The sequence below is a fragment of the Schistocerca nitens genome, chromosome 9 (genome assembly GCF_023898315.1).
Source record: "Schistocerca nitens isolate TAMUIC-IGC-003100 chromosome 9, iqSchNite1.1, whole genome shotgun sequence".
Lineage (NCBI taxonomy): Eukaryota > Metazoa > Arthropoda > Insecta > Orthoptera > Acrididae > Schistocerca > Schistocerca nitens.
Genome location: NC_064622.1, coordinates 513354752 through 513381220, shown reverse-complemented (window position 1 = coordinate 513381220; position 26469 = coordinate 513354752). Strand labels below are relative to the sequence as shown.

Sequence of the window (26469 nt, the reverse complement as noted above, 5' to 3'; positions counted from 1 at the left end):
ATTTCAAAGGGAGTATTCCAGTCAACATTGTCAAAAGCTTTACCTAAGCATACTAATGCTCTAAACATGGGTTTGGCTTTCCTTAACCTGTGTTCTCACATATGTCGTAGTGTCAGTATTGTCTCACGTGTTCCTACATTTCTCCAGAATCCAAACTGATATTCCTCGAGGTCGGCTTCCACCAGTTTTTCCATTATTCTACAAAGAACTCATGGTAGTGTTTTGCAACCGTATCTGCCTCATGTAGAAGTAAAAATTAATCTACTGCACAAAAGAAAGTAATCTGAATTATGCGTGGGGGTGTACATGTGTACATTTCTCTAAGGAGCTGGGAATATTAAGCACACACTCAGTACATTTATTCATCAGATCTGTCATGAACAATCCATATGAGACTGTCAGTAACAGAGATATTTGTAAATGGAATAGTAAAGAGAAAAATAATCTACATTATTCTTGAGTGAACTGAACTTTGGCACATAAAGAGGTGAAACATGCAGCTATGAAAAGCATTTGAAAATCTACACATGGAAATAAAAGTGGAACAAATAGCAGAAGCGACTGCAAACGTAGACCAAAGACTCTTCTCCTTACGAGCTCCTTCTATACAACAAAGGAAATCTTTAATAGAAATAATCAGTCATCCCTACAGAAAAAAAGTTGTAAATGGCCAGCATATAGACATATAAATACTTTTACATTGTTTGTAGATATATATGAGCATTTCATGTGTGTTCTGTTTACACGCTCCACATCATAATGTTTGTTGTGAAGTTGATCTGTGGAACAACTAACTAACTAACAAGTAACTTTTCCCATTTCAGTTTTGCTGCGTAACATATGAAGCGAATGACTGTAAGTACACTGATATAAGTGTTGGGTAAAGAGAGTGGCGTAATAGAGTTCTGGATAATATTACATGTTTCTCGTCTACGTTGACATAGAAGAATTACCACAATCAACATAGCCACAGCTTGTTCCACTCTTCACTCATTAATTTGTCTATTCAGTTTTTCAGTATAATTTATTTTATTTTTTTCAGGTATTTAGTAACAGGCGACAGTCACCAGACAATCGCTTTTCCTTTAGAACTGGGACGTTCAAGAGCCTCTGAAACTTTGGAGGAAGTACGCAAATCAATCTGCAGTACTGTGCGTACAATAGAGAGTTGTAATATATGTGATGGATGCTTATTAGTACTTCGGGGACAAAGACGGAAAGCACATGATACCCAAAAACAGTGAATATCAGATTTTTTATACGATAAACAATTCTTTTCGCTGCGTGTCCTAACAGTAGTTGATCTATGCTATAAGTTGATAGTAGCAGACGTTTCCCGTAAGGTTGGTTGGTTTTGGGGAAGGAGACCAGACAGCGTGGTCATCGGTCTCATCGGATTAGGGAAGGATGGGGAAGGAAGTCGGCCGTGCCCTTTCAGAGGAACCATCCCGGCATTTGCCTGGAGTGATTTAGGGAAATCACGGAAAACCTAAATCAGGATGGCCGGACGCGGGATTTCCCGTAAGACCAGAAACATTACTTTAAATTGTACTATGGAACTATGGTGCGGACAACATCTTCGGTTGTTAGTGTTAGAAGGAAGTATTGTTTTAAAATGGTTCAAATGGCTCTGAGCAGTATGGGACTCAACATCTTAGGTCATAAGTCCCCTAGAACTTAGAACTACTTAAACCTAACTAACCTAAGGACATCACACACACCCATGCCCGAGGCAGGATTCGAACCTGCGACCGTAGCAGCCTCGCGGTTCCGGACTGCAGCGCCAGAACCGCACGGCCACCGCGGCCGGCAGTATTGTTTTATTTCTTTTCAATGTTGCGAATACCAAATAGGACTAGATAACAGATTTTCGCTTAAGTGAGACACATAAGCACCTTAAATAAAATGGAATTTCGACAATGGCGTCGGTTCTTTCTCTTTCGCTTTACTATGTACTGTTTTCTCTTTCGACTGTACTGTTACGTACGTACTTACATTACGGTATGGTGTAATATGCACTAATTAATGTATAGTGCTTAACGGTGTACTGTGTTACACTTCACTGTTTGTAGCATATTGCAATGTAAAAATCAAAGTCTTTGCAAGAATGTTTAACATTTTGATCCTGTTGAGCATGTATATCCCTCCATGCTCGGACCTGCATTAAAATATTCTTGTAGTCTACATCATATTTACAACAAATTGTGTTGCTTCACCTCCTCGATAAGTCTACCCGTTTGTATGATTTTCATTGCCTTGACTACGTGCTTACTTGTAAGGCAGATCTGTCGCTCGCCGTCGCTGCCTTTTACCCGTTGTGCGAGAACACGACAGTTAAATGCCCTGCAGGGGCCCTTGGCCCGTCGGGCCCAGCGGCAAATCTGTATTCTCAATGACAGAGTTCGGAGCACAACGTTTAACGCACGTTGTTAAACATGGGACTTCGCTGACCTCTACGTGCTCCAACGTTGACTCAACGACATCATCAACTACAATTTTAATGGGCACGAGATCGTCGAGACTGGACAGTGGATCGGTGGGAACGCGTCATGTAGTGAAAAGGACCTCGTTTCTGTCTGCACAGACCGGCGGTCTTTTGCGGATACTCCGTCGTCCACGCGAACAGCTTCTCGAAACGTGTAACTCGGTACGGGAACAGGACGGCAACTGCAGCGTTATTCTACAGCCGTGAACTGTGTCGACACTACAGCGACGACCTGCAACCCTTCGTGCTTCTTCCAGCAGGATAAGTGTCCACGTGACAAGGCCGGAATCTTGCCACAGTGGTTTGAACAGCACAAATGCGAATTCCGGCTGGCGTCTTACTCACCAAATTCTATTGATCTGAATGTGATGGAACAGGTCTGTGGCGCTATCATAGCGTGCCACCTCGGCGCCCACAAACCACCACTCCCTGATTTACGGGAATTGTGTGACGCGGAAAACTACAATTTGTTGGATCCCCACCCAGCAAAATCGCTGCTGTAGTGCTTTCCAGTGGTGGACCAACACGCTGTTAAACAGATCACCGTGATGGTTTGGTACATCAGTATAGGTTTCACGTAACATGTTTCCTTTCTCCACAATCTCATTGCATCGAATTGCAAGGTTCGGCTATTATTGGCATAATCGTTTGAGCTGCCCCAACGTAAACTAGCTGGTTTCGTACACGGAAGACGAGCACGACTGAGACACACACAAGCTGTTCGCAGACTTGCTGCTAGATCCGGTACTGGTAGATTCAATCAGCACGGAACCGTTTCGAAGATGCTTCGAGAACTCAAATGGAGGGAAGGCGACGTTCTTTTGGAAGAATTGCATTGATAAAATTTAAAGAAGGTGATTCCAGAACGATCGTACTGCCACCAACGTACATTTCGAATAAGAACCACGAGCGTAACATGAGAGAAATTAGGTCCCGTACGGAGGCATATAGACAGTCGTTTTCCATCGCTCTATTTGCGAATAGAACAGCAAAGGAAACTACTATTACTGGTAGTAGAAGATACCCTCTGCCACCGAAACGACGGTAGCTTCCGGAGTATGTCGTAGATGTAAACGATTTATTATTGTAATATGAAAACATTTTACATATTTTACTGTCGTTGTTATTAAAATCGGACACATATGTGACGCGTAAGTGAGGGAGTGACAGCAAGTCGTATTTGGAAGGGAGAGAAAGGAGGGGGGGGGGGGGGACGAAGGGAGAGGGGACAGAAATTGTAAGACACTGTGACAGCTATGACGGACCTGACCAGTGGCGAACTTTTTTCTTTGTAGTACACACCACAACGCATGAATAACATTATGCACAACACTAAATTATAATGTCTGTTTACGTTCAAACGGATGATAAAGTCTAATTGTTTATACTCAAATGTAAAGATATGCAATGAAAAGTTGTTTCATAAAAAAGATCACAATGTTAAAAAAAAGTGTAACATATTTTATAATTTTCAGAAACTACTGCGATGATGATTATTATTACTTTCTGTAAAAAAATTATGTTATCCGTTATAACAGTTATAATGTGGGCCGTCGAAATTGTAATTTACACATAAAACTGTCTTTGCTCGTATAGATCGTTTTCAAACAACATCTTTGTATAGCTAAATACGTCGCTGATCTATTTGACTTTTGGCGCATTTTCAGCAGTCGTTGTCGAGAGGGGTATGTCGTGAGCCGATGTGGTGTTTAGTTGGACATTTTAATAGAAAAAAGTTTTTGTGATTAAGGAAATTGTTTGTTACGATGTGTTCTTCAAAACGAAGCATTACAAGACTGAAATAATAGTGAGAGAAGGGGTTCGCAGCGAATGATTTCTGAAGTTAGCACAAACTGACAGTGGATCTCTCCTCTTAAAAAGGGAAATATACTTCTAGAAATACTGTAGGAACGAGAAACATCGAGAAAGTTGCAAAGGAGAGACAAACATAAATAATAAAGTATTTCACAAGTTTTGTGAATTAAGTGTGTCACACAGCACACATGCACTACTGCCTTGTGTTGCCATGATATTCATAATTATTTACGCCGTCCACACCACTGAGCACTTTCAGACATAATTTTTACCCCTTTACAAAAGAGTATGTTGGAGCCCTCCCCCTCTCCTCGTCCCCAAGACCTAAGAACCAAACCGTGGATCATTTCTGGGACCAAACCCGGTGGGGACCACGCGACGACGGACACGTCCCGTGTGAGGGCGGCCTTACGAGAAACTGCTGAGCCATTTGTGTGGGGCGACAACGCGGAACGCAGGCTCCGGAACACGCACCTGTTGGGCGTGCGGCCGCGGCCGCTTCCAGCACGTGTGGCGACGGCCGCCTGTCTTCTGGTTAGCGGGTGGCAGCGGTTGCTCAGGCCCGTCACGAAGCCGGCCCAGCGTGCCGTAGCGTAGCGTTTCGCCCGCGTGCGCAGCGCAGGGCCGCAAGCACGCAGCCATTGAGCGCCCAGGAAGCGCTTCATTGAGAGTGTGGTGCGTGTGCATGTGTGTGTGTGTGTGTTGTGGGACTAAGACGGGGGGGGGGGGGGGGGCAGGCAGGCGGTCACGCTACCTCGAGAAGCGGCACGTAATCATGTCGCAAGGGAGTGCCAGACGCCTAAACAGCCTAATTCTCTCTCAACAGCAAGAATTTTTAACAATCACTGGTAAAAAAAATCAAGCTGCAAGCATGAAACTTGGTCATGTCGTTAATATTTATCTACACAGGGTAATTACACTCTAAACGAAAAAAAAACGCATCTCGAAGGTATTATGTGGATACGACTGAAATCGGTACGTGTAATGTACGTTTAAAGACAAACAAAGGAGTACGGATAAATGGTATGGTTTATTCGAGAGAAAGAACTTCAGAAATCGAGCAGCTCAATAACGCGTTGGCCCAACTGTGGCCCTTATGCAAACAGTTGTTCGGCTTGGAACTGACTGACAGACGTGTTGCATGTCCCCCTGACAGACATCGTTCCAAATTATGTCCGACTGGAGCGTCAGATCGTCGAAATCGCCAACTCATTGGAGGGACGTGACGATAATGCTCCAAACGGTTTCAGTCTGGGAAAGATCCGGCGACCTTGTTGGCCAAGGTAGGGTTTGGCAAGCACGAAGCGAAGCAGTACAAACTCTTGCCGTGCGCGGGCGGGCTTTATGTTCGTGAAATGTAAGCGCAGGATGACTTGCCCTGACGGGCAATAAAACGGGGCATACAATATCGTCGACATACCGCTATGCCGTGAGGGTGGCAAAGGGCTACGAAATAGCATCCCAGATCGTCACTCCTGGTTGTCGGACCATATGGCGGGTGACAGTCCGACTGGTATCCAACTGATATCTGGAGCGTCTCCAGTCACATCTTTGCTGGTCGTTGGCGCTCAGTTCGAATCGGAACTTCATTACTGAAGACAATTCTACTCCAGTCAACGAGATTACGAGTGGAAAACGTGTCCGGGGAGGGCCCAGACAGCAGTGAGACACCAAGCTGACTGGCTACCGCCATATAGCCCGACAGTCAGGGCTGATGATCTGGGGTGCCATTTGTTTTCATAGCAGGACCGCTTCGCTTGTCATCCGCAGCACCCTTATAGCACAGCGGTATGTCGACGATATTCTGCACCCCATTCTGTGATCGTGGGCTTGCATTTCAGACAAGATAATGCCCGCCCGCACACGGCGAGAGTTCCTAGCACTTGTCTCCGTTCTTGCCAAACCCTACCCTGGCGAGCAAGTTGGCCGGATCTCCGGCAATCGAGAACGTTTGGAGCATTATGGGCACGTCCCTCCAACGAGGTCGGGATTCTGATTATCTGTCGTGCCAGTTGGACAGGACATGGCACGGTATCCCTCAGGGGGACAACCGAGAACTCTAACATTCAGCGCCAAGACGAATAACTGCTTGCATAAGGCCTGGAAGTGGATGGGCACGTTACTAGCTTCTTCAATATGTCAAGTTCTTTCTCTTGAAAAAAATCATCCAATTTTCCAGAAATTGTAATCATTTGTTTGCCTGTACATATACATCATGTCTAACGATTTCCGTCCTATTCGGATAATTCCTTCGTGGTGCGGTGGTGCGTCGTTCTTTTTGTCGTAGAGTGCAGAAAGACCATTAAAAAAAATCTGTACAGATAAATTTCCAAGAAGAATTTAACAAACAGTACAGTAGTATTTCTTTTTTTGACGTGTTTTCGTGTCGACCCTTCGTCACTCATCATACACCAATTCTCTCTATACTCGAGCCATTATGTTGTCAGGCTAGTGACGGGAAGAACAGCCGCTGCGATGGGGTGTCGCAAATCTTGGAGTTTCTGTTGTGGCTGTGGAAGATAAGCACTGTGCCATATGGAACCTCGCGGGCACCAGGTCCGGCGACCGTGGCCGCCACCCGAGTAGCGCCGGGTCAGCGGCCGCAACACGGCCCCTCCAGCCTCGTTCAGGTGGTCACACACACACACACCGGTAGATTTCAGACTCCTAAACATAAACACCTGCTGCACTTGGCATCCGACTCGAAGCGTGGGGTAAATAAACTGAGTTTATTCGGCGACTAAAAATGTTGTCTGACAAAGGCACATTCACCAGCTGCTTGGCAGGTTACTCACGTATCACAATAGATATTAAGAACAGAGCAGCTGGTGGAATACGGTCTTCCACCATGGTGCGAGGTTTCTTGCTCTTTGCTACACAATAGGCAACTTTGTAAGACAGACGGTGAGCATTTGTAGAAATCGTAACTAAGCTTCTTAGAGATATGTACAGTCTATGCAACTAATTGAAGGCAGTTTGTTTATTGCCATAGGCGTTTCGCTTCTTTTATTTGGGAAACACCATCAGTGACGATTTCCAGCGCTGTTAAGTCATGTGCGTGGTCCTGGAGATGTATTCGCTGGAACATAAATACAGAGTCTAGCCAAGCCTGCAAGTTCCGCTGTTACATTTGACCACTGACGCCACCTGTGCAATGTCCTCAACACGTCGCAAGTGTCACACGTCATCAAAACAGTGTTGTGTGTAGCTGTGAGTGCACTGTGTCGGAGCTAAGCGATTTCGAACGTGGGCACATTGCTGGTGCTCTTATAGCGGGTGCTTCCGTACCACAGGAAGCTATTTGCTTTTTCAAGAGGCACGGTATCGAAGATTTATACATCGTACAGCGAAAGGGAAAAAAAAAATCATACGATAACTCATAACGGGCCGAATGTATTTGTTACGTCATCAGGATCGATCGTCATTGAAAGATAATGAGAGTAAAATTCGAGAACAGCAGCTGCAAAGTGAAACGATACACTAAATACACTCCTGGAAATGGAAAAAAGAACACATTGACACCGGTGTGTCAGACCCACCATACTTGCTCCGGACACTGCGAGAGGGCTGTACAAGCAATGATCACACGCACGGCACAGCGGACACACCAGGAACCGCGGTGTTGGCCGTCGAATGGCGCTAGCTGCGCAGCATTTGTGCACCGCCGCCGTCAGTGTCAGCCAGTTTGCCGTGGCATAAGGAGCTCCATCGCAGTCTTTAACACTGGTAGCATGCCGCGACAGCGTGGACGTGAACCGTATGTGCAGTTGACGGACTTTGAGCGAGGGCGTATAGTGGGCATGCGGGAGGCCGGGTGGACGTACCGCCGAATTGCTCAACACGTGGGGCGTGAGGTCTCCACAGTACATCGATGTTGTCGCCAGTGGTCGGCGGAAGGTGCACGTGCCCGTCGACCTGGGACCGGACCGCAGCGACGCACGGATGCACGCCAAGACCGTAGGATCCTACGCAGTGCCGTAGGGGACCGCACCGCCACTTCCCAGCAAATTAGGGACACTGTTGCTCCTGGGGTATCGGCGAGGACCATTCGCAACCGTCTCCATGAAGCTGGGCTACGGTCCCGCACACCGTTAGGCCGTCTTCCGCTCACGCCCCAACATCGTGCAGCCCGCCTCCAGTGGTGTCGCGACAGGCGTGAATGGAGGGACGAATGGAGACGTGTCGTCTTCAGCGATGAGAGTCGCTTCTGCCTTGGTGCCAATGATGGTCGTATGCGTGTTTGTCGCCGTGCAGGTGAGCGCCACAATCAGGACTGCATACGACCGAGGCACACAGGGCCAACACCCGGCATCATGGTGTGGGGAGCGATCTCCTACACTGGCCGTACACCACTGGTGATCGTCGAGGGGACACTGAATAGTGCACGGTACATCCAAACCGTCATCGAACCCATCGTTCTACCATTCCTAGACCGGCAAGGGAACTTGCTGTTCCAACAGGACAATGCACGTCCGCATGTATCCCGTGCCACCCAACGTGCTCTAGAAGGTGTAAGTCAACTACCCTGGCCAGCAAGATCTCCGGATCTGTCCCCCATTGAGCATGTTTGGGACTGGATGAAGCGTCGTCTCACGCGGTCTGCACGTCCAGCACGAACGCTGGTCCAACTGAGGCGCCAGGTGGAAATGGCATGGCAAGCCGTTCCACAGGACTACATCCAGCATTTCTACGATCGTCTCCATGGGAGAATAGCAGCCTGCATTGCTGCGAAAGGTGGATATACAATGTACTAGTGCCGACATTGTGCATGCTCTGTTGCCTGTGTCTATGTGCCTGTGGTTCTGTCAGTGTGATCATGTGATGTATCTGACCCCAGGAATGTGTCAATAAAGTTTCCCCTTCCTGGGACAATGAATTCACGGTGTTCTTATTTCAATTTCCAGGAGTGTATATTCGGTTCCAGATGTGTTATTATGATTAGCAAAACAGTAGATATGTTAAGGATGACCTCCTTTTGCCACATTCTGGTACCTTCAATTTTTTAGCGCTGAACAGAGTTTGGGCAGAGGGGAGTATGTCCGTTCGTTATTTAATAATGACCATTCAAATGAGCAAATCGGTGTGCATTATTTTTATAATCCTGTGGCACCTTTTACTGAAGAGAAGGCGAAGGAGCTTAGCGGTTTTTCGAAGCTGTTAAAGGAGGTAAGTCAAAACTGATTAATCCCCGGGTGGTTTGGACTGTGTCAAATGGCCGCTTGAGCGGAACGTAAAAATTAAGAGAGTAATTCTCATCCTTTTCAAGAGCTTGTAGATTTTACGATTTCATGGTCAAAAAATAAAAGGGACAATAGTTTTCTCCAGGCCAGCTCATCAGATAAGCCCTCTGCCTCCCGCATATCGATCTAAAGCATGACAGGCATTTTTTGTAGATCCTAAAACTAGCCAAAATCATCAAATAAGACACTAAGAAATAACTTGTTCGTAACTCTCTCGCGCTGCTGTTAACGATTACGTCAAAATTCATCTTCAAATTGCGGGCGTATCTGATTTTCAAAATCATTAAATTATTTTTCTTTCTCTAAGCGGTCAACAATATTTCCACCCCCATCAGCAAACGCAAGTCACATAGGAGATTTCACATTAGCGGCCGTCTGCACGACGTTAATAAATACATATGTATCTTATTTGTTATATATGTATCTACAAAGCAGCAATATTATTGTAACATAAATATTTGTTCGTTTAATGTTATATATAACTGAGTGCATGACTCAGAGCAAACTACAGTAACAAGGAAATATCTTCCAAAATTCTGAGACAGTAAAACCAGAAGAGAAAAATCTGGAAAAAAGCCGATTCTAAAATAAATTCTCAACGGCAGCAAAACAGCACGCCTGATAAGGAACATCAGTACCCATTCGTAGCGTTTGTTAAAGTCAAATGGGGATTGCAGTTGATTTTTACGAGACCCACTGGGTGCTACGCATGGATTTTTTCTTTTCTAGTAGTTTCAAAATTTATTATTTTTGTAGTAATTTTTCATTATATAAATGTTTCACAAAATACAGACACTTGTTGTAGTAGCGCGCAAATACGCTTAGTATTACGTAACTGTTTTGCAAAGGAATATTTTTCAGTAGCAGAAGTAAGTTACATTTCAGCGTCATCTGTGAACTGTTTACCCGGTGAACATAAGACGAATAATAAAGAGGAGGTTATTTAATTTTAGAAATTCATACACGTTATTATGGTTAAAACTAAATGGTTCAAATGGCTCTAATCACTATCAGACTTAACATCTGAGGTCATCAGTCCACTAGACTGAGAACTACAAAAGCTAACTAACCTAACGACATCACACACATCCATGCCCGAGGCAGGATTCGAAGCTGCGACCGTAGCAGCAGCGCGGTTCCGGACTGAAGCGCCTAGAACCGCTCGGCCACAGCGGCCGGCGGTTAAAACTAAGTTTTAAACAACAACTATGGAAAGTTAGAGGAAGACAACACTTTAGACAATATACCAGAGACTAATGTTGGAAATATTCAGGTTAACGGTAGCGATGTTGTCGTGCTACCAAGTGACGCAATGTCACAGACGCTGAGCAATACTAGTTCCGAAGTAGCACATCCTGCACCTCACCCTTTTGCACAACTATAGCAAAAGATAGACGCTTTACTAAACCAAAAACTTGATGAAAACAATCAAAGACTTGACAACACTTCAGCAACATTAGAGGCTTTGAGTAACGATATTAGTAATCTCATTCAGATTAAGGACAATTTCAAAACAGTCGATGAGGATCACGTCATACAAGTGATAAGCGGCGACTTAGAAGGAATAACTAATGAGATTTCAATCTTGAAAACTGTAGTAAAAGACATGCCAGAACAAACTAGAAAGCTGACAAACGATTTTGATACAACGTGGTTAGAGCACACATCACTACAGTCCACAGTTCAACACGTGGGCAAACAAGTAGATGACAGCAACAAAACATGAAAAACAAGTTGATGATTTTTGACGAGAGAAAGAGACTCTAAACGACAACAGATTAGAGACAGAATTACAGAACGCTGTTGAACAAACTGTTACCGATGTGTACACGGAGCAGAATACGTCAGTATTAAAGATACAAATTGAGGTACATCAGACACACAGAACACTTACACAGGATCATGTGCAAACAAAAACGGAAACACAGCTGGAGAAATTAGAAGAAGAACGGAATAACATTAAGGAGGAAGCATGGAACAACAGCAGCTGTACAGGTAAGAGTAATGGTGAATGTCATAGCCCAGTTTCTCATGCATAGGTATCTGCACAAAGAACAGTAACTAGCACAAATATAGTACCAGAAAACACTTACACGAAATGTTAGGGCAGACACCACACTTTCATTAATTATACTAAAAGAAAGTCATGTAAGAAACCGACAATTCTAGGTGCTAAACTCAGAAATGAAATCCGTTCATCCAGTTTTTTTTTTTTTTTTTTGTAAAATCTTTTAGAAACGTGTTGTCTACAGTTTGGACTCAACACCGAAAGATGCAGTATGAATTAGGTTTTATACAAGACGAGGCCGCACTTTGGGAATGCGAGACGGCAGAGAGCTGTCACGAATTAGCACAATTTGAAAACGCATTCCTTGTAGCATGCGCTGTGTGCAGGAAAGATTAAGAAAACAAGTCTTTAGTCCAGGGCCATACAACATCAGGCAGGGATCGACAAGAAAATGTTTCGAGAAATACAGAAATAAGACTCGTTTCTGCGATAAACTCGTGGCTCTCAGTGATGTTCTACAAATTGTGAAAGGAAGACGCACATTTCACATTTTGAGAATAACTGGTATAGGTCCCCGAAATTAATGTAGAACACGTTTTGTCGGTCCTCGATTCTATTGACGTTATAAACGAAGATATGAAGGCCAGCAATAACAATAACAACCAGAATGAGTATCGTAATGGTAGGGACGGAATGTAGGCTACGTCCACCCGGCCGCAGTATATTGGCAACAACGACGAGCGAGCGACTGCTGACACACAGCAGGCTGTCGCGATGTCAGTGGCCGGCACCGCCGGCGGCAGCTCTCCGAATCATGGCAGGAGGCGTACGGATGAAGGCAGGTCTTTCGAACCACGGCAACGGCATCTGGAACGATCAGAACAATAGATGCCGGTAGCGACCACCGCAAATAGTCACCCACATTACAGTACGAATAGGAATTTTCAGAATCCACAGTGGTAATACCGCTAGGAATCCACAGTGCCAATACCACTGGGGAAAGCAGTCACAATTTAATCAGGGGAGAAACACTGACCAGCAATCGAATCGGGCCCCGAATCCGAATGGGGTGCAGCCATGCGGAAATCGCAATCCAGCGATGAATATAATCCAGGTCGCCGATAATTCACATTCGGTGGCTACCAATACATCAAACTAGGCGTGTTTGAGCAGATCGTTAACAACATTCCGTTGTATAACACGCCATATACATTATCAGATCTAATAACAAAAACAAGGAAAGGAACAAATGGGTTACACCGATTACGCGTATGCCAAGGGAGGAAGTAAGCCTTGAGGAAAAGATAAGGCAAGTATTAATATCTTTAACAGGAAGTGCCAAGATGCAAAAGACTCATTATGACAAAGCATCTCCGTAGGGTTAATCCTCTGTAGGAGAAAGTGTACTCCTAAAGACCCACTGTAAACCATCACTGTTAAAAAAGAGATGCCAACTGCTATATATCAGTCCTTTTCGGATTGTGACATGATGGAAACTGTTTATTCGATTACCCACAGTGCGGGAAGATGAAAGGGTTTGTACTCACTTCGCGACATGAAGTACTTCCAGTAGGAAAGCGTAAAGAAAACTTACGGCAAAGACAATGCTTGTGTAGGTAATACTAAGACCAAACATAGTAAGAAGAAAGTAAGGTCCCAGCTCAAGATTAAAGAACAAAATGACAACACAAATATACTGGTGCTGTTCCATCTTTGATACCTACACAAAGATACTGGCGCTATTCTATCTTATACACAGTACTTAAGTAAAACGAAAAATTAATACACTTACGTGGCAAATGACGCTGGATTATGAAAAGGAAATTCGGCTAGCATGAATATGTGACTAGCAGATAAGAAGCCAGGAAATATACTTGTAACTGTCAGGTAACGTAGTATAATGGTCACTGTTGATCAGGTTAACTAATAGAGAAATCCGGAATCTATGGGCACAAATCTCGCAAAGTATTTTACTGCAGATTGATCAAGATGACTGGACAAAGGACACCGTTAAAGGAAGGGATACAAGTAAATTTTTCTTTGGATCTGCATGAATATACGTAATCCATATGATTTTCAGCGATTATATTACTATTGATGCCAATAAGGGCTAACAGTTCAGAACATATAGAAAAGTACGAATATTATTAAGCACAGTAGTTTAATTTCACCTTCATTTCTGAGAGAAATATGTAAGTGCTCAGCTCTAAATTTCTGAACTGGAAGAAAAATCTGCTTTTATCCCCAACACGAGTAGAAATACAAACCGCTTGAGAAGAACCAGCAAGAACTTTGTTTTGTAGCGAAGGCAGGATCCAACCATTTATATATTTGTGGCATAGATTGGTGCTCTGACAGAATTATACAAATGAATGAAGAGACATAAATACTTGTATATGTAGCAGCACGATAAGGGCTAACACTATTTCTGTTTAGTAGGTACGTACCCGTGGTCTAGGGGGGGGGGAGAGGGGGGGGGGAGCGTCTTTTATTAGTAAACAAAACGTCCTCGATTCCAGGATCAATACCTGCAACCGCTTAAGTTTTGATTAATAATCAACACTCCTTCCATGAACCATGGACCTTGCCGTTGGTGGGGAGGCTTGCGTTCCTCAGCGAAACAGATAGCCGTACCGTAGGTGCAACCACAACGGAGGGGTATCTGTTGAGAGGCCAGACAAACGCGTGGTTCCTGAAGAGGGTCAGCAGCCTTTTCAGTAGTTGCAGGGGCAACAGTCTGGATGATTGACTGATCTGGCCTTGTCACACTAACCAAAACGGCCTTGCTGTGCTGGTACTGCGAACGGTTGAAAGCAAGGGGAAACTACAGCCGTAATTTTTCCCGAGGGCATGCAGCTTTACTGTATGGTTAATGATGATGGCGTCCTCTTGGGTAAAATATTCCGGAGGTAAAATAGTCCCCCATTCGGATCTCCGGGCGGGGACTACTCAAGAGGACGTCGTTATCAGGAGAAAGAAAACTGGCGTTCTACGGATCGGAGCGTGAAATGTCAGGTCTCTTAATCGGGCAGGTAGGTTAGAAAATTTAAAAAGGGAAATTGATAGGTTAAAAGATATAATGGGAATTAGTGAAGTTCGGTGGCAGGAGGAACAAGACTTTTGTCAGGCGAATACAGGGTTATAAATACAAAGTCAAATAGAGGTAATGCAGGAGTAGGTTTAATAATGAATAAAAAAATAGGAATGCGGGTAAGCTACTACAAACAGCATAGTGAACGCATTATTGTGGCCAAGATAGACTCGAAGTCCACGCCTACTACAGTAGTACAAGTTTATATGCCAACTAGCTCTGCAGATGACGAAGAAGTTGAAGAAATGTATGATGAAATATTATTCAGATAGTGAAGGGAGACGAAAATTTAATAGTCATGGGCGACTGGAATTCGGTAGTAGGAAAAGGGAGAGAAGGAAACGTAGTAGGTGAATATGGATTGGAACTAAGAAATGAAAGAGGAAGCCGCCTGGTAGAATTTTGTGCAGAGCATAACTTAATCATAGCTAACACTTGGTTCAAGAATCATGAAAGAAGTTTGTATACATGGAAGAATCCTGTAAATACTAAAAGGTATCAGATAGATTATATAATGGTAAGACAGAGATTTAGGAACCATGTTTTAAATTGTAAGACATTACCAGGGGCAGATGTGGACTCTGACCACAATCTATTGGTTATGAACTGTAGATTAAAACTGCAGAAACTGCAAAAAGGTGGGAATTTAAGGAGATGGGACCTGGATAAACTGAAAAAATCAGAGGTTGTTCAGAGTTTCAGGGAGAGCGTAAGGGAACAAATGGCAGGAATGGGGGAAAGAAATACAGTAGAAGAAGAATGGGTAGCTTTGAGGGATGAAGTAGTGAAGGCAGCAGAGGATCAAGTAGGTAAAAAGGTGAGGGCTAGTAGAAATTCTTGGGTAACAGAAGAAATATTGAATTTAATTGATGAAAGGAGAAAATATAAAAATGCAGTAAATGATGCAGGCAAAAAGGAATACAAACGTCTCAAAAATGAGATCGACAGGAAGTGCAAAATGGTTAAGCAGGGATGGCTAGTGGATAAATGTAAGGATGTAGCGGCTTATCTCACTAGGGGTAATATAGATACTGCCTACAGGAAAATTAAGGAGACCTTTGGAGAAAAGAGAACTACTTGTATGAACATCAAGAGCTCAGATGGAAAGCCAGTTCTAAGCAAAGAGGGGAAAGCAGAAAGGTGGAAGGAGTATATAGAGGGTCTATACAAGGGCGATGTACTTGAGGACAATATTATGGAAATGGAAGAGGATGTAGATGAAGATGAAATGGGAGATATGATACTGCGTGAAGAGTTCGACAGAGCACTGAAAGGCCTGAGTCGAAACAAGGCCCCGGGAGTAGACAACATTCCAATAGAACTACTGACGGCCTTGGGAGAGTCAGTCCTGACAAAACTCTACCATCTGGTGAGCAAGATGTATGAGACAGGCGAAATACCCTCAGACTTAAAGAAGAATATAATAATCCCAATCCCAAAGAAAGCAGGTGTTGACAGATGTGAAAATTACCGAACTATCAGTTTAAGAAGTCACGGCTGCAAAATACTAACGCGAATTCTTTACAGACGAATGGAAAAACTAGTAGAAGCCGACCTTGGGGAAGATCAGTTTGGATTCCGTAGAAATGTTGGAACACGTGAGGCAATACTGACCCTACGACTTATCTTAGAAGAAAGATTAAGGAAAGGCAAACCTGCGTTTCTAGCATTTGTAGACTTAGAGAAAGCTTTTGACAATGTTGACTGGAATACTCTCTTTCAAATTTTGAAGGTGGCAGGGATAAAATATAGGGAGCGAAAGGCTATTTACAATTTGTATAGAAACCAAATGGCAGTTATAAGAGTCGAGGGGCATGAAAGGGAAGCAGTGGTTGGGAAAGGAGTGAGGCAGGGTTGTAGCCTCTCCTCGATGTTATTCAATCTGTATATTGAGCAAGCAGTGAAGTAAACAAAAGAAAAATTCGGAGTCGGTATTAATATCCATGCAGAAGAAATAAAAACTTTGAGGTTCGCCGATGACATTGTAATTCTGTCAGAGACAGCAAAGGACTTGCAAGAGCAGTTGAACGGAATGGATGGTGTCTTGAAGGGAGGATATAAGATGGACATCAACAAAAGCAAAACGAGGATAATGGAATGTAGTCGAATTAAGTCGGGTGATGTTGAGGGTATTAGATTAGGAAATGAGACACTTAAAGTAGTAAAGGAGTTTTGCTATTTGGGGAGCAAAATAACTGATGATGGTCGAAGTAGAGAGGATATAAAATGTAGACTGGCAATGGGAAGGAAAGCGTTTCTGAAGAAGAGACATTTGTTAACATCGAGTATTGATTTAAGTGTCAGGAAGTCGTTTCTGAAAGTATTTGTATGGAGTGTAACCATGTATGGAAGTGAAACATGGACGATAAATAGTTTAGACGAGAAGAGAATAGAAGCTTTCGAAATGTGGTGCTGCAGAAGAATGCTGAAGATTAGATGGGTAGATCACATAACTAATGAGGAGGTGTTGAATAGGATTGGGGAAAAGAGGAGCTTGTGGCACAGCTTAACTAGAAGAAGGGATCGGTTGGTAGGACATGTTCTGAGCCATCAAGGGATCACCAATTTAGTATTGGAGGGCAGCGTGGAGGGTAAAAATCGTAGAGGGAGACCAAGAGATGAATACACCAAGCAGATTCAGAAGGATGTAGGTAGCAGTAGGTACTGGGAGACGAAGAAGCTTGCACAGGATAGAATAGCATGGAGAGCTGCATCAAACCAGTCTCAGGACTGAAGACCACAACAACATCAATCAACACTGGCTTAGTAGGACTGGGAAACTGGAATGCAGTTGTAGGGGAAGGAGTAGAAGGAAACGTTACAGGAGAATATGGGCTTCGGAGAAGAAATGAGCCAGGAGAAAGAGTAACTGAGATCTGTAATAAATTTGAGCTGGTAATAGCGAATATTCTGTTCAATAATCACGAGGAGGTATACTTGGAAAAGGCCGGGTGATTCGGGAAGATTTCAGTTAGATTACAACATGGTCAGACAGAGACTCCGAAATCAGATACTGGATTGCAAGGCGTACCCAGGAACAGATGTAGACTCAGATCACAATGTACTAGTGGTGAAGAGTAGGCTGATGTTTACGAGATTGGTCAGGAAGAATCAATGCGCAAAGAAATGGGATACAAAAGTTCTAAGGAATGACGAGACACGCTTGAAGTTCTCTAAGACTATAGATACAGCAATATGGAATAGCTCAGTAAGCAGTACCGTTGAATAAGAATGGACATCTCTAAAAGGGCAATCACAGAAGTTGGAAAGAAAAACATAGGTACAAAGAAGGTAACTGCGAAGGAACAATGGGTAAGAAATACTTCAGTTGATCGATGAATGAAGTACAAAATGTTCAGGGAAATTCATGAATACTGAAATACAAGTCGCTGAAGAATGAAATAAATAGGACGTGCAGGAAAGCTAAGACGAAATGGCCACATGAAAAATGTGAAGTATACGTAAATCACTGTTGAGTACAACGTAAAATGCAAAATCTGGTCTGTGTACTGTTTGAAAATAGGATAACGTTTCAGGCTTCAGCAAGCGTTACGAAATTAAGACAACAGCAGCTGAAAGTTGCAAGCTGTAATTTGAGTTCAACAACTAGTTTCACTCCTGAATCTGTGGTAGCTTCGTTTCTGCCAGAATGTACTTTCTTACTGGAACTTCCTGGCAGATTAAAACTGTATGCCGGACCGAGACTCGTACTCGTGACCTTTGCCTTTAGCGGGCAACTGCTCTACTTCTTTTTTTTTTTTTTTTTTTTTTTTGTCGTTGCGGTCGTCACATGACATCCGTTCAAGTTCGTTTGTTCATCCTTCTACTCAGTTTTTTTATTACAGATGCCAACCAGTTATGTGCCGGCAATGTGTGCCCCGACCGGGACTCGAACCGGGATCTCCTGCTTACATGGCAGACGCTCTATCCATCTTTCTTTTTTCTTTTTTTAAATCTCATTTTGTTCGGTTTCTTCCTTTGCATTTGCTCGGGGCGGACGTCGCGAGACACCCGTTTAAGTTCGTCGTTGATCAATTAACTCAGTTTTTTTTTTTTTTTTATTACAGAGGGCATCTAACCCTCTGACCGAACACGCTGAGCTACATTTCCGGCAATTATCGATACCTAATCAGGATCATTGCCATACATACATACCATACATTTTCCCTTAATCTCAGTTGACAGAATGTGTGATATTGTCGTTTTTGCATGAAAGTTATTTTTTCTTTTTCTTAGTTCAGAAGTAACGATACTTTGCAATTTGGTGAGAATTTTATTTTTTCCGTGATTTATGCTGATGAATTCCGCAGCAGCACTTCAGTTAAGGATTGTTGATATAGGACGCAATTTAACAACAAGCTTTTTCAAGAAAACTTTTTTTTACTGATGTGACCGGTTTCGGACTACCGTATTCATCTTCAGATGGCTACACTAGTTTAATTACAATAACACGTTAGCCAGCAGCATTCTGTCCGCTCCTGGAGCTTGTTCTCTGCACACGAGGGAAAACTGCGGGACCCAGTGACACGATGCCGACAAACAAATCGCTGTAGTAAAACAAGCGTAGCCGTCTGAAGGTGCGCGTGGTAGTCCGCAACCGGTCGTGCCATTAAAGTAAAGTTTCCTTCAGAGTGTTTGTCACCTGTTGCTCCTTAATCGGTTTCAATGGTTTATTTCTTATAAATTATTATTAGTGCGTCTTTTCCCTTTGCGCTGCTATTTGGGGTGGTTGTTCCTTCACATCGGACTGGGTTTCTTCATGTGTTCTCTCACAAGGAAAATTGTAATCTCAGTGTGACGACATACAAGGGAATGGTCCATCTCAGCATGTCGCACCACTCTGGAATTTTCTTACCACACACAGTAAAGTCAATTAAAACACACTCGCGCAATATTAGATACTGATATTCACGAGATGGCTGTAATGGATGGAGCTGTTACAGGATCCTGTAATGAAAGGAGGCGTTACCGAACCATGTAATGAAGGCAGGCATTACCCTACCCTGTAATGCAGACAGGCATTACCAAATACTGTAATGCAGACAGGCGTTAGCAAATACTGCAATACAAAGAGGTGTTACTAAACTCTGTAGTGCATGTAGGCATAACTGTATCCTGTAATGCAGGAATGCATTACTGAATCCTTTAATGCATGCAGGTGTTACCATATCCTGTAATGCAGGCAGACGTCACCAAATCCTGTAATGCACAGAGGCGTTACTGTATCCTCTAATGCAGTAAGCGTTATTGAATACTGAAATGCAGAAGGGATTACCGAATATTGTAATGCAAACAGGTGTTAGTAAACCCTGTAATGCATGCAGACATAACTGTATCCTGTAATACAGGATGGCAATACTGAATCCTGTAACGCAAGCAGGTGTTACCTAATTGTGTAATGGATGTAGGTGTTATCACATCCTGTAACTCAGACAGGCATTACCAAATCCTGTAATGCATGCATCTGTTACTGTATCCTGTAATGGAGGCGGGACTTACTGAATCCTTTAATGCAAGCAGGTCTTACTTTATCCTGTAATTGAGACATGTGTTACCAAATACTGTAATGGAGACAGGCATTACCAAATCCTGCAATGGACACAGGCATAACTGTATCCTGTAATGCACAAAGGCATTACTGAATCCTGTAGCGCAGGCAGGTGTTACCAAATACTGTAATGCACACTGATGTTACTATATCCTGTAATGCAGGCAGGCATTACAAAATCCTCCAACGTATGCAGCCATTACCATATCATCTAATGGAGGCAGGCATTATCAAACACTGTAATGCACAGATGCATTATCCCATCCTCTAATGCAAACAAGCATTACCGAACACTATAATGCAGACAGGTGTTACCATAACCTGTAATACAGATATGTGTTAACAAATAATGTATTGCAGACAGGCGTTACCAAATACTGTAATACAGACAAGGGTTACCCCATCCTGCAATGCAGGCAATCATTACAGAATACTACAGGGTGATTCAAAAAGAATACCATAACTTTAGGAATTTAAAACTCTGCAACGACAAAAGGCAGAGCTAAGCACTATCTGTCGGCGAATTAAGGGAGCTATAAAGTTTCATTTAGTTGTACATTTGTTCGCTTGAGGCGCTGTTGACTAGGCGTCAGCGTCAGTTGATGCTAAGATGGCGACCGCTCAACAGAAAGCTTTTTGTGTTATTGAGTACGGCAGAAGTAAATCGACGACAGTTTTTCAGCGTGCATTTCGAACGAAGTATGGTGTTAAACCTCCTGATAGGTGGTGTGTTAAACGTTGGTATAAACAGTTTACAGAGAATGGGTGTTTGTGCAAAGGGAAAAGTTCTGGACGGCCGAGAACGAGTGATGAAAATGTAGCACGCATCCAGCAAGCATTTGTTCGCAGCCCAGGAAAATCGACTCGCAGAGCTAGCAGAGAGCTGCAAATTCCACAATCAACTGTATGGAGAGTCCTACGAAAAAGGTTGGTTATGAAACCTTATCGTCTGAAATTGGTTCAAGCACTGTCTGCAGCTGATAAGATTAAAAGAATCGATTTCTGTGATTTTATCCTTGCTCAAATGGAAACAGATGAATCTTTCGTTTCAAAGATTGTGTTTAGTGATGAAGCAACTTTCCACACTAACGGGAAAGTCAACCGTCACAATGTCTGTATATGGGGCACTGAGAATCCGCGGGAAACAACTCAGTATGAACGTGACTCGCTTAAGGTGAACGTTTTCTGTGCCATTTCAGCCAATAAAGTTTTTGGTCCCTTTTTCTTCGAAGGTGCTACTGTAACTGGACTACAGTATCTGGAGATGTTAGAGAAGTGGCTGTTCCCTCAGCTCGAACAAGAAGCACAACAATTCATATTTCAGCAGGATGGAGCGCCACCACATTGGCACTTATCTGTCCGTAACTACCTGAACGTCAACTACCCGAGGCGATGGATCGGCCGCCAGGCAGCCCGTGACAGAGCACTTCGTCACTCGCCTCCAAGAAGCCCTGATCTTACCCCCTGCGATTTTTTCTTATGGGGGTATGTTAAGGATATGGTGTTTCGGCCACCTCTCCCAGCCACCATTGATGATTTGAAACGAGAAATAACAGCAGCTATCCAAACTGTTACGCCTGATATGCTACAGAGAGTGTGGAACGAGTTGGAGTATCGGGTTGATATTGCTCGTGTGTCTGGAGGGGGCCATATTGAACATTTCTGAACTTGTTTTTGAGTGAAAAAAAAACCTTTTTAAATACTCTTTGTAATGATGTATAACAGAAGGTTATATTATGTTTCTTTCATTAAATACACATTTTTAAAGTTGTGGTATTCTTTTTGAATCACCCTGTATAATGTATACAGGCGTTACCAAACCCTGTAATGCATGCAAGCATAACTGTATCCTGTCATGGAGGAAGGCGTTACTGAATCCTGTAATGTCCTGTAATGCAGGCCGGCGTTACCAAATCCTGTAAGGCACACAGCTGTTATCATACCCTGTAACGCAATCAGGTGTTACTGAATCCTGAAGATGTACTGCTGCCTGCTCTGGAGACGTACTGGAGCCGCAAGGTAAAACCATCCACGAAAAACCAAACTCATATCTTAAGAATGTGTCAAGTTTTAGGCATCTAGTATGTCTATATTCCACAAGTCACATAGGTTGTGTGGTGGTGGCTAGTTTTTCTGCCACTGTTACTTTTCCCCCAACCCCTGTGTTCCAACACCGTAGCGAACAGTCCAATGGAAGAACGGTCATTGGTAATGGTACATGTGACCTCAAATCTCTCTAATTGTACCTTCATGGCCTTTTTGCGATATACAATAAGGAAAAAAACGGTTACTTTAAAGGCAGTTCCGAGTCAGACTCCTGTTAGCGTGCATTACACTGAACACAAACCACCACGACTTCAGTGGTGTCAAGCGAGGTCTCATTGGAGAGCTGACGAAAGCTGGTTCTGCCTCGGTTCTGGGGTTGGCCATGTGTCGCTTAGAAGGAGGCCAATTGAGGACGTGCAACCAGCCTGTCTGCATGTTAGACGCACTGACCTATACCTGGAGTTATGATCTCCCATGCCTATCCCACGCATCCTGACTGCAAATTTGTACGTGAGTCTGGTGATTCGATCTGTTGTGCTGCTAGTCATAAATAGCAATCCAGAGGGTGTTTTAGAACATACCGCTGTTGTAACCTAACATGCTCTACATATTGTCGATGTTACCTTGCCCTGCTCGTTCACCAGATTTGTCTCCAGTCGAGCACATATGGGAAATCATCGGACGACAACTCCATTGTCATCCACACTGTGGTTTACCGTTAAAATTCCGACCCAGTGCAGCGGGCATCGGACTCCATCCCACAAACGGCCATCCGGCACCTGTTCAACACTATGCAAGTATGTTTGCGTGCTTCTAATCAATATTCTAGCCGTTAGACCCGTTTTTAATCTAACAGTATTTCACATTTAAAACGGCATATCTCATGCTTACATTAATCTGTTATCTTGCTGTGTTAATCACTTAAATATGTTACCTAATCAAATGTATTTCAGCTTTCGCATATCTACATTAATTCCTTTTTGGTAATACGTTGTTTCCATCAGTGTGTACAAAAACTGTGTGATGAAAAGTATCCGGACACGCCCAAAAACATACTTTTTCACGTTAGGTGCATGGTACTGTCACCTACTGCCAGGTACTCCATATCAGCGACCTCAGTAGTCATTAGACATCGTGAGAGACCAGAATGGGGCGCTCCGCGGAACTCACGGACTTCAAAAGTGGTCAGGTGATTGGGTGTCACTTGAGTCATACGTCTGTACGCGAGACTTCCACACTCCTAAAAATCTCTAGGTCCACTGTTTCCGATGTGATAGTGGATACGTGAAGGGACACGTACAGCACAAAAGCATACAGGACGACCTCGTCTGTTGATTGACAGAGACCACCGACAACTGAAGAGGGTCGTAATGTGTAACAGGCAGACATTTATCCAGACTATCACACAGGAATTGCAAACTGCATCAGGGTCCACTGCAAGTACTATGACATTTAGGCGGGAGGTGAGAAAACCTGGATTTCATGGTAGAGCAGCTACTCATAAGCCACACATCACGCCGATATATGCAAACGACTCCTTGCTTGGTGTAAGGAGCATAAACATTGGAAGACTGAAAAGTGGAAAAACGTTGTGTGGAGTGACGAATCACAGTACAGAATGTGGCGATCCGATGGCGAGGTGTGGGTATGACGAATGCCCAGTGAACGTCATATACCAGCGTGAGCAGTACCAACAATAAAATTCGGAGGCGGTGGTGTTATGGTGTGGTCGTGTTTTTCATGGAGGGGGATTCAACCCCTTATTGTTTTGCGTGGCGCTATCACAGCACAGGCCTACGCTGATGTTTTAAGCACCTTCTTGCTTCCCACTGTTGAAGAGCAATTCGGGGATGGCGATTGCATCTTTCAACACGATCGAGCACCTGTTCATAATGCTCGGCCTGTTGCGGAGTGGTTACACGACTAACATGCCTGTAACGGACTGGCCTGCACAGAGTCCTGACCTGAATCCCATAGAACAACACGTTTGGGATGTTTTGGAACGCCGACTTCGTGCCAGGCCTCACCGACCGACATCGATACCTCTCCTTAGTGCACTATCTGTGAAGAATGGTCTGCCATTCGCCAAGAAACCTTCCAGCACCTGATTGAACGTATGCCTGCTAGATTGGAAGCTGTTATCAAGGCTAATGGTGGGCTAACACCATATTGAATTACAGCATTACCGATGGAGGGCGCCACGAACTTGTTAAGTCATTTTCAGCCAGATGTCTGGAAACTTTTTATCACTCTGTAGGAGGTAGCATGTACTGATAGAACTCAGAATTTTAACAGTAAACAACAGCGTGAATCACGGTACCTCTATTGCCGCATTTGTCGCTTTCTAAATGAACCTGTATCGAAACACGTTGATTCTCTTTGGATATTTTCTGTTTCTCAACCAGTCCAAGTGGGAGAGCCCCAGGATAGCGAGAAATATTCACGTATAGGTGGACGAATATTTTGTAAGCTACTAGTTTGTGGGTGGACTACACTTCGTGAGGATACTTCCAATAAATCACTGAGTCGGATACCGAATATTTAAATAAGTCAGAGGCATTTCTGCGGAAATCGTCGAAGCACTGTACGCAACGGACTCTGAACCAACTGACTGTCAGGAAATTAAAGCAGTTAACCAGCTAAAGAATCAATAAAAGAAATTCACAAGCACGAATATTAACTGTCATCAGTACTAAAGTTAGAACTTAAATTACTTTGATAGTGATACTCTTTGTTCTGTTAAGGCCACGCAAGACGTCCTATTTTAATGGCCGATATCAGGAGCTACTCCACCTTAAGACTAGATATCTCGTTACGAGGGTATCGATGTGTTAGCCTCGTAACGATATATCTGATCTGAAAACGAAGTAACACTCGAAACTGGCCCTGAAAACAGAAAATTTTGTAGTGATTTGAAGAAGCAATGCGTATAAGAATTTTAGAAAATTACGGTTTTGTTCTCCATAAAACCAGGGAAATAAATTTGCAATGATAAAATTACGTTGGTGGAGAAAGAAAAAGCAATGATATCTTCGATGAATAATAGCTGTATGAAATGCATATGATACGGAAGTTCATGGTGTGGTGTAAATTAGGCGAGGGGTATTAATTTGATAATAAGTTAGTTATACAGTATTTCACATGTGTCACATGACATTATCAGTTATTTATGTCGGTAGTTTTATATCTGTTGTGCGTTCTACTGAGACTTACAGTTAGAAGTGCACGAAAACCAGAAAAACAGAGGGTGCAAGGTATTTCGGCGTGACTAATGAAGAATGTTGCTAAACTTTCGTCATTTGTTGCAGATGGAATTCTGAAATTAAGGTCATGCGTTGAGAATTCCGAGTGAATCATGCTACTGTTTTCAAACAATTACATCTGCCGAATAATTAATTTAAGTCCCATGGGAGTGCAGTATTGAGAAGAATTTCGTTCGATAGATGGTGACGTGTCACCAGATAAGTAGAATCTGATTTCAGGAACTAAATGCTGTTGGCCTGTGTAATGGGCGAGTCTGGTCTTGGTTGGACGAAATTCGCTCGCCAAGAAATCGCGTCAGTGTGGGGTCGCCTAATGTAACTGCGCATGTGCGTTTGTTGTGCAGCTTTAGGATGATTCTTGGATTCCTAATTTTACTGCTTATTTCCAGTCCCCACACTGCTGACAGGCAGTGAAATACTTAACTTTAGCTTTCCATTCCCGTTCGCTCTGTGCTCTGACCTAAACCAGGCTTACGTGCAGATGCACGGTTGTACAGTTCTCCGTTTCGCAGTCGTGTGATGTCTTGAGGATAGTCCCAGCACGAGAAAAGCCAATGGAGCCGCTCACTTTACGTGAAACGAGGGCGTGCAACGTATTGATTGCATAAAATGAGAATAGTGAACTAATTACCTTTATTTTCGGACTCAGGTGGTACCAGCAATTCAAACTACGGCCGTTGCAGACGTCAAAGAACTGCGTCGATGGACATCTCCTGAGAAATTAGAACAAACAGCAAATTTAAGGTTTTCTTTACGCATAAATAAAGAATCAAGTAAGTTGATATTACATTAATATAAAATTAAATGCTATTGTTGAGATTATCTTACAGCAAAACTAATTAGAACAAGATTATCTTTATTTACTTTTTTAATTTTAATTAATCATTAATCCATTCAACTATAGTGAAATACGTCATCTATAGCTTTCTAGCCGTCGAATTATTACATTTCATGTTAAACTTTTCAAAGGGAA

General features: G+C 43.3%; 1 protein-coding gene across 2 annotated transcripts in view; it reads right to left on the bottom strand.

The window, feature by feature from the left end:
• LOC126203009 (PI-PLC X domain-containing protein 1-like) overlaps window positions 1-26469 on the bottom strand; it is a 419285-nt gene that overhangs the window by 225588 nt on the left and 167228 nt on the right. Inside the window, exon 2 of one of the 2 annotated variants that reach the window (XM_049937210.1) lies at window positions 26128-26209. The gene's annotated coding sequence lies outside the window, so the exon portion shown is untranslated. Of the gene's footprint in view, window positions 1-26127; window positions 26210-26469 lie in introns of those variants that run through there. The other variant, XM_049937212.1, reaches the window with a different exon arrangement.